General features: G+C 48.3%; 1 long non-coding RNA gene across 1 annotated transcript; it reads right to left on the minus strand.

The window, feature by feature from the left end:
• Positions 1–429: 429 nt before the first annotated feature.
• Positions 430–8,113, minus strand: Gm14340. Its single transcript, XR_003953989.1, has 2 exons — positions 7,364–8,113; positions 430–2,988 (listed from the first exon to the last, which is right to left on the minus strand). It is a non-coding gene; the product is annotated as a predicted gene 14340 (long non-coding RNA).
• Positions 8,114–9,763: the final 1,650 nt, after the last annotated feature.

The following is a 9,763-nucleotide window of genomic DNA, read 5'->3' on the forward strand; positions in this document are numbered from 1 at the left end:
GGGGGCCAGTGGACTCTTGTCCCTGATTCTTGTGTAAGGAAGTAGCCAGTGGATACCCTCAGCCAAGATGAGACTGCTGTAGGAAATGCTGTTGCCAGCTGCTCAGGTGCTCAGGCCAGGCATGATGGAATGTGAATGAGGGCTTTGTACTGTTCCCCAAACACGGCTGCTTCTCAGCAGAGAGTCAAGGCTGACATTTCCATCCCAGAAACTCTCCCAGGATGGCCTATGGTGGGAAAGAGACCCCGTGCCAGGAGGAATGTCTGGGCAAAGAGAACAGGAGGCCTGCCTGACTTAAGGTCTTTTCTACAAACCTACAAATCAGAGAGAAATTAATTCAGGCGCTGTGATTTTACTGATAAAGGTCAAAAATATGTAAATATCGAACCCACTTCCTTCAGCCACTAAAACAAATGGAAAACACATTTATTAGCATAGAGATGAGTTTAATCAAATCAGCCGGGTACAAATTAGCCACAGGAAATGTAATGAGCTGGGAATTAATTAGTAGAGTAATGATAATAATGTTGCTTGCTGATCACCTCAGGCCGGCTCCCGCAGCCACAGGACAGCTGATCTGTCCTTTAGCAGGAAGCCCTGGGAAGGGGTCACCAAACAACCCCAGGCTCCCGGGAGGCAGAGAAAAGGGACTGTGTCTTAAGGAGCTGGAATGACACTTGAGATCCAGGATCCTCTTCTTGGGCAGCTTCTAGAGGTGCCACAGGTGAGGTACTCAGTCCAAGGACAGTAGGAATCACTATTAAGGGGGCCCCAAGCAAGTGCTGAGAAGACCTGGCCTTGAGGTGGGTTTGTTTGGTCCTGGAAGCTAGGGAAATGGTCTCCAATATGGAGGCTCTGCAGCACTGTCTCAAATGATTGTGGAACTAGAGAAGGCTTGGGTCAGCATTCCAACTAGCTGTGTGCTTTTCATACTCTCGAGAAGGAGCAGGCCTCTAGTCTACCACCTGAATAGCGTATTAAACCTCCACCCAGGGTGTGCGTTTTGGTGTTACAAGGGGCCATAGATCATCTGCACTCTCTTTAGATGCTTGTGTACCTTCCTCACCGGTTCCTATCAGTTCCAGCCTTGGGTAAAAGTTCCAGCCTTATCTTTGCCAACTTGTTTTTCTTGTTTTCTAATTTTTCAGCCTCAGCGTGAGGCCATCCCTACCTCATTCTTCACCCTGATCTCCTGCTTCGCGGTGGCAGGTGGGGGTGCATATGTGGAGTGTGCTAGTTAGCTTTATGTTAACTGGACGCAAGCCAAAGTCACTGGAGAGGAGGGAGCCTCAATTGAGAATGCCCTCATAAGCGTGGGTTGTAGGCAAACCAGTAGGACATTTTCTTAATTATCGATTGATGAGAGGGTCCCACCCTTGTTGGTGAGGCCACTTCTGGCCAAATGGCTCTGGGTTCAATAAGAAAGCAGGTTAAGAGCCAGGTATGGTGGTATGTGTACATCTTTAATCCCAGCACTTGGGAGTCAGAGGCAGGTGAATCTCTGAGTTCAGGGCCAGCTTGGTCTATAGAGTGAGTTCTAGGACATCCAGGGCTACACAGAGAAACCTTGTCTCAAAAGGATAATAATAATAATAATTGTCTTAGGGTTTTACTGCTGTATACAGACATCATGGCCGAGGCAACTTTTGTAAGGACCTTTAACTGGGGCTGGCCTACAGGCTCAGAGGTTCAGTGCATTAAATATCAAGGCAAGAACATGGCAGCATCCAGGCAGGCATGGTGCAGGAGGAGCTGAGAGTTCTACATCTTCATCTGAAGGCTGCTAGCAGAATACTGGCTTCCAGGCAGCTAGGATGAGGGTCTTAAAGCCCACGCCAACAGTGACACACCTACTCCAACAGGGCCATACCTTCTAATAGTGCCACTCCTTGGGCTGAGCATATACAAATAATAATAATAATAATAATAATAATATAATAATATAATAATAATAATAATAAAGCAGATTGATTAAGCTATGAGCAACAAGCCAGTCAGCAGCACCCTCCATGGCCTCTGCATCAGCTCCTGCCTCCAGGTTCCTGCCTGCTTGAGTTCCCCCCTCACTGCTTTTGATGAACTGTTTCATGGAGCTGTGAATGAAATAAACCCTTTCCTCTCCAAGTTGCTTTTGGTCATAGTGTTTCATTACAGCAACAGTAACCCTAAGATGTGTGTGTTGGGGGGGGGGGGATGGACAGACAGATAACACATTCGTGTCAGTGCACAGGCAGCCTGGGTCTGATGGGCATTCCTAAAGTCAGAAGAGCTTGCTGCTGGAAGAGGAATTGCTAGCTGGTCTGGAGCTGAACCGTGCTTCCTCAGCATGACAGCCCTCTGTTGCTTGTGGCTGAGGAGATGGCCAGTGTATTATATAGTTTGTGTCAACTTGATGCAAGCTAAAGTCATCTGAGAGGAGGGAACCTCAATTAAGAAAATGCCTCCATAAGATCGAGCTGTAGGCAAGCCTGTAAGCATTTTCTTAAGTAGTGATTGACGGGGATAGCCCAGCCCATTGTGGTTGATGTTATCCCTGGGCAGGTGGTCCTGGGTTTTCTAAAAGAAAGCAGGCTGACATGTTGATGTCCATGAGCCATGGTGCCTCTGGGGACCATGCAAATGGGAATAGCCTGAGCTGCCACCTGAGGCCATGCTCTGTACTGCACTGGGGGCCATGTTAATGTCTATGGCCTATGGTACCACTAAAGGCCACACAGATGTCTGTGGTCTGTGCTGCTGACAAGGGCCATACTGGGGGTCCATGGTCCTGCTGCAGCTGGAGGCTGAATTGATGTCTGTTAGTGGCTTGTACTATCACCAGAAACCATGCTGAGGTCTGTGGCATGTGCTGGTGCCGGAGGCCAGATGGATGTCCCTGGCCCTTGCTGTCATTAGAGCTCATGCGGCAGTCTATGATCCATGCTCCTGCTGGCTGTGAAGGACAAGGAAACCTCTTCTGCAGTGGTATCCATGATTGCAGACTCACAGCTGAGAAAGAGGGACAGAGAAGGCTTCTATGACAAATTGCTCCCTCCTAAAAAGAGTAACAACCTAGACAGGAAACCATTAAAGAGAACTCTTAAAATAAGGGGGGTGGGGCAGAGAGATGGTTCAGTGGTTAAGAGCACTGACTGCTCTTCCAGAGGTCCTGAGTTCAATTCCCAGAAACTACATGGTGGTTCACAACCATCTGGAATGGGATCCAATGTCCTCTTCTGGTGTGTTTGAAGAGAGAGACGGTGTACTCACATACTACTACTACTACTACTACTACTACTACTACTACTACTACTACATCTTTTTTTAAAAACATTGTGATACAGATGCTGAAGTGTAGCTCTCCACCATAGATGGCTACTGGCGGTAAAGGACTCACTTTTCTTTAAGGGGCTGGCCACCAGGAGTTTGGTCATGTTCCAATTACTATATAGACAACACAAATTGGACTTTTTTTTGTTTGTTTGTTTGTTTGTTTGTTTTTTTGTTTTTCGAGACAGGGTTTCTCCGTGTAGCCCTGGCTGTTCTGGAACTCACTTTGTAGACCAGGCTGGCCTCAAACTCAGAAATCTGCCTGCTTCTGCCTCCCTAGTGCTGGGATTAAAGGCATGCGCCACCACACCCGGCTAAATTGGACTTTTTTTTAACCTTTTTTTTTTTTTTTTTTAAAGAAGGAGGACAGAAGTGTGGGAACCTGGGAGGACTGAAAAACAAGGGTAACTGGGGTACATTATGTGACATTCCCAAATAATCAGTAAAAATTATGATAATGAAATAAAATAAGTGTAAAGAAAGAAAGGATAAAGGAAGGAAAGAAGGGAGGGAGGGAGGAAGAAAACAGGCTGAGCAAGCCGTGAGGAGCAAGCCAGTAAGCAGCACCCCTTCATGGCCCCACTCAGCTCCTGCCTCCAGGTTTGTCCTGACTCTCTTTAATGATGAATTATAGTGTGGAAGCCTAAGCCAAGTCAACCCTTTCCTCCCCAAGTTGCTTGGTCATGGTGTTTCATCATAGCAATAGTAATGCCAACTGAGACAGCCAGCTTCTCCATGGGTTTCCTGCAGTGCAGCAATAGCTTTGGCTTCTGGAGGGCAGGTAAGAGCCTGCTGGTGGTCAGAATCCAAACTGACCTTGAGAAGTCAGTGGGCAGCTCACGCCCACCACAGGACCTTTGCACTCACTGTCGGTTCCACTTGACTTACAAAATAAGTTTAGAACCAAGATTTCAACAGAGAGTCTGCTCTTTGCTTCTAGAGTCGTGGAAACTGTTTTCGTTTTGGCCTATCAGTAAAGGGCTTGGGGTAACCGTGGACACCTGCGTCCTGAAGAAAACCAGCATGGGACACTTTCTATGTGCAAGACAGGAAAACTTCATTCTTCTGCAGCCAGAAGTGGGGACCTGCTAGAGTCTTTGAGCTCAGTGACTGCACAATGGTTTTGCCGGCTGTGAGCTATGGCTGGTATGTCTTCTAACTACCATGTGACAAGTTCAGGCCTTGTCACCAGGTTCTGAGTCGTCAGTTGTGACACCTGAGTTACTGGTGCCCCACGTGAGTTATTGGTGCAGATCTATTACTGCCTTACCTAACCTGGCGAGCCACTGGCTTGGCAGCACCCTAGGTTAATTTCCTTCTACCTCACAGCCTCTGTCAAGTTCCAAGGGATGTGGTGCCCAGGCTGTCTCATCTCTGGTTCATCCCTTGGAGGCATTAGCTTTAGAATCTGTACCCTTCATCCTGGTGATTTCAATGCTAGAGATTAGCGCCCAATAATGTCTATAACACTTCCTCTTTCTCGAGGAATCAACATGCACTCCTGTGCCATAGAAAAGGCTGCTAGAGCTGTAGAGGGCTGGAAAAGCCCCATGCAGAGTGATCTTGGTGTTGAGGAAGACCATTACCTGGCTCTTGTGCTAGAAAGATGTGCCTCAGAGTCGACTGCCTGAAGTTTTGCTGGGAAATGTGCTCCATCTGTCCCAAGCCAGTTTGACTTGAACCTAGTGAGCCAGAAATGACCAGGTCCCTTCCCTCCTGACACCCTGAGGACAATACTCCTGTGACACTAATAGGCAGGTATATATGTGCAAGTGTACACATGTTGTATTTAACAGGAGCCTACTATGTGCAGGTGTTCATATGTTGTATTCAACAGGAGCCCACTCTGTGCACTTCTTCATGGAAAAGGCATGTTTCTTCTCTCTCTTGTCTAGTATTCTATTAGGGTGATGATAAATTCACCCAGGCTCAATGGGCACTTGTCTGCCCAGCTTCTTCATGGCCTGCTTCTTAGAAAACTGAGAACTAGAATGGAGCATTGCTTATGGTCACCCTTAGCAGGTGACAGACACCAAGTCCAAGGTTTTGACATATTCACTTGGTCCTGAGGAAGGATTCCTGGCTGATCTGAGTTAACAGCATCCATTGCTGATCCATCCACTTGAGAACTGTATGCTCTGGACAGATGGTTCCGTGTGCCTTGAAGCATTGGGCTCAGCTATGGATGCTTCCCCAGATAGCCACAGGGCTCCCTTCATGCAATCTACAGGATCCCTACAGTCTTAATACTGCCTTGGGGTGCAAAAGAAATGTGTGGGTCTCCCATTAGAGGAATTAGCCTAGCTGTGAGAAACGGCTGTTACCAAGACAAGTTCTGCAAGTCCCCAGACACCAGTGAGTCAGCTGGCTTTCTTATGGCCTGCATGGGAGCCCAGACTGCAAAGTCTGGCCAGGAGTAGAGAGCCCTCTGCTGCCTACATGTGGGTGCTACATCCGTTTCTATGCTTGCTGAAATATGAAACTGTGTTGGGGACACCCTCCCCAAGACAGCACATGCTGGCTACATCCTGTGTGGGAAGGAGGGAAATGACAGTCACGACTTTGACTCGTGGGACTTGATGCTTTCCATAAGCCTTTGCCAATTCCTGCGTTCTGTCACAGGGAGGAGAAGGAATGTTCTATGTGCCTCTCCATGTTCTACTGACATCGACTGTCACATCCAGTTAACAATGGCCATCTCCATACATGGCCTGGCTGGTTCTACCCAGGTGATGACTAAGGGGACAGTAGGAGAAACCACTGAGCATTAATTAGTAGATTAACTAAGGAAGCTTACCCTCTAGCATCCAGGACCAGGACAAGGAACAGTCCTTCTTGAGTGCAGAGCACAGGGGTGCCTGTTTTGTATCTGTGACCTCTGTGAAGCCCACATCAGATTCTCTCAGTTCAGCCTGAACAGGGTTTTTCCATCTGTCAGCCCTGTCAGAAAGCTGACCTGCTTAACTCTGGTGTATCCTGTATCCTTGTTGAGGATTCTGTGGCTTGAAGTCCTGCTCTAACGGATGACCCAGCTCTGTGGACCAGCCTTGCCACAGGAACACAACAGCAAATTCCTGTGTTCGATCAGGGTCTTCTCATCCCCTGATAGGAGGAGGATGTACTTTCTCAATGGCATGGCCACTGGGAGCTTACCTTGGCTTGAGTGCAACTCATAATGGCTGCCATGTAATAGCTGTCAGAACTCTCATAGGACAGGTGTGTATGAGGGTTTAGAGCCCAGCCCTGCAGGTCTGCCCACAGCTGTGGCTCTGAGCTCAGAACTCATAGACCCTCCTGCCATTACAGTGACTTCATATTCTCAATTGGAGCAGAAAGCCTTGAGAGCTTCCCCCTGGGGTTGGGTCACATGTCGTGTAGCAGAACTGAGCAACTGCCCTAATGGCCTTCTGGATGGTATTCATTGATGATGGAGTTGAGACCCTGGCCGTTTGAAACAGCCTGGCTCCTGATCACAAAAAGAGTACTCTTTACTCTCCTTAGAGGACAGAGCTCTCACAGGACTTGGAACAATCCAGATCTCCCGTGAGAGCATTCAGGGAAACAGTCCTCACAAGGCTGAGGGACGATCTGGGAGGCTGGCCCACATCTTTGACCCAAGATGGAATCACCTAGGACACAGCCCCTTTTGGGAAGTGAAGACAGAATGTTCTAGAATGTTCTATGCGTTTCAGAGTCTGCTGACCCCTTGTCTCAGCAGAACAGATTGACCACAGCCTCCTGCTGTTCTAAAGGCCAGCCTCTCCCCCCACCCCCAGCCCCAAAAGCGTTGCTTACTGCAGTTCCTTCTGCCTGTAACAGTTCCTTTTTCCTTAATGTTCTCTTGCTACACACCCACTGAACTAAACTAAACTAAAAACACCCTATAAAAAGCCTGAGCTCTTTTGGTGGGGCTGATTTCCCTTCTCTTGGAGACAAGCCAGCAGTTTGTACCCTGAATAAAGATTTGCCTTTGACCTCAGCCAGTGCTGGTGACCAGGTTCTCTTGTTAAGCCATATACAGTCCTGATACCCCGTGTGACTCCCCATGTGATACCTTCAGTGCCACTCAGTGGATTCATCACCTCTTCACAGAAGACACAGGAAGTCTGGGGTGGGGCGGAGTCTCCAGGCAGAAGCCGCATATCACCTTCCAGCTCTGCGTTCTCCTCTGCCTCCCACAGACATGGAATTCTAAGAGATTTCCAGATGGACAAAGCAACCCTCTTCCAGGATGAGGACACAGAGGGCAGGGCTGTGGCTGCCTTGCAGTTCACGTAGGTGGCACACCTCAGCTCTGAGGGATACACAGTTGCAATTTTACGGTGTAGATACAATGAAATGTCTGCTCTCTAGCATGCTGTCTTCTGCCTGCTCCTCACATGTGTCTAGAATTCACCTTATTTTGTTCCTGGTGCAGCAGCCTTTCTCTTGTCGGTAGCCTGTCTGACATACATCTCCTTCTGGGTCTGTCACAATGAAGAGGTGTGGTCTCAAGGTAGTCCTGCACCAAAGAGGTCCAGGTTGAATTCTCGCCCGTTGGCAGTGCCCCTCATGGTTTACAGATCCTCAAGGTAGGCATAAAACCTACTGCCTCTTGCAAGTCATGGCCTTACCTACTTCTCCTTTGAGTCTGCTAGGCTCTCAGTAATGGAACAAACCAGCATCCTACATCCTTCAGAGACATGTGGTCCTCTCATACATCACAGTAAGCATCCTGCGGATGCTGCTCCAGGCCCAGCCTGTGCCACACCCTTGTGTCTTTTCTGGCTGGTTATGCAGGGAAGAGCTGCCAGCTTCACCTCCACCTGCCACATTCAAGCTAGTCCTAATTCTGCTCCATTCACACCCACGGATTCCATCACTTAGAAAGGCCTATTTCTTCCAAGCCAGGGATTTTATGACTCTGAGGATTAGAAGCTGTTATCCAACCCACCCTAGAGCACTCTATTCTGATTTTATGATAAGCTTCACTAATAAACTGTTTAAAGCATGGTAATTGTGTTTATTGTATTCTTTAATTATCATATGTATCACTAAAGATGCTGCTTCCCCTGAGAATCACAGGGCCTTACCACTTCTCCCTGCACGGAGTATATCTGTCCATATGTCTCTGTGGGCACCCATCTATGTGTGTGTCTATATTTGTGAGTACATTTGTGTCTTTTCCTCACATGTGTGCACACGAGTGTGTGTGTGTGTGTGTGTGTGTGTGTGAATCACCTAGCGTATTGTTCACATTCTCCAGTAAGAAGGGCTCCTGGGAACCTGCCTATTGGGTCTGGACACTGATTTAAAGCAGGCACTGAGGCGTTGCAGAGAATTGCCTGCCCTGGGAAGGGAGGCAGGAAGCAACACAATACTGCAGTGCGCCTCACTGCGCTTCACACTGCGGTTTATTTTGAGCCTGCCTAAGATAGATTATTTCTCCTTTCGGATTTCAGACGTTGGAAATCCAAGTCTGCTAAGCCCTGGGCTTGGGAGGGATGAGAGTGGCCCCATTGCATTTAAAAGCAGCTGGCAGGCAGGGTAGAGGAAGCTCTGCCCCCATCCAATTGCTGAGCTGAGCTGAGCTAAGGCTTGCAAGGTGAGCCAAGAATCCCAGCTCCGCTTTCCCTCACCCCCTGCTCAGCCTGCTCTGAAGGACTCTGACCCTCCAGTGGGTGCCCTAGATGCCTACAAAGCTGTCTCCCTTCTAGCCAATGGCCCTTGCTCTGAGCTGTAATGAGTCTCCGGTTTCCACCCAGCTCATGGGTCAGGCTGCTTAGCTGTTTAAGTGGTCTCCTTGCAGGTGACTAAACATGGCATCAGATTCATCCCAGCCTTGCTCTCCGTGTCAGACACCAGGTTCAAAGGCCATTCACTTTCTCAGGTCAAACATGGGCATTTCCTGGTCCCCAGCATGAACCAGAAAAGACGACATTACTGAAGCTGTGGGGTACGGAGTATGGGATGATTGTAGGATCCTTTTTGATTGGCTCATGGGGTCCTGGCTGCTGTGGCCCATGTGCTCACTACCAGCCATGCCAGGTACCAGCTTTACAGATTGATCTAAAATAGGGTGTCTGTACATAGACATTTAACAGGAAAAGCTGTATGTACAGAAAATGCAACTTTGGGCATAAGTGTACATATGTGTGTGCATATGTATGTATGTTTGTGTGTATGCATGCCCACACCTTACATAGCATTTATGACTTGCTCTGAAAATCACCCCTCTGTGTGCACAGGAGTCTCTTGAGACCTGAGCCAGCCATACAGTGTGTAGCCTTTCTCTCTTGTTCTGTTCCTGCCTCATTCCCTCCTCCCAAACTGACCATAGAAAAAGAGGGACTGAAAAAAATTCTGAAGACTGGATGAGGCTTATTCTGGGGTCATTTATTTCTGGCTATGTGTGTAGATGAAATGGTTGCATGTGACTTTCTAGGGCAGAGCACCTCCTTTCAGCCAAACCAGG

The sequence above is a fragment of the Mus musculus genome, chromosome 2 (assembly GCF_000001635.26).
Source record: "Mus musculus strain C57BL/6J chromosome 2, GRCm38.p6 C57BL/6J".
NCBI lineage: Eukaryota > Metazoa > Chordata > Mammalia > Rodentia > Muridae > Mus > Mus musculus.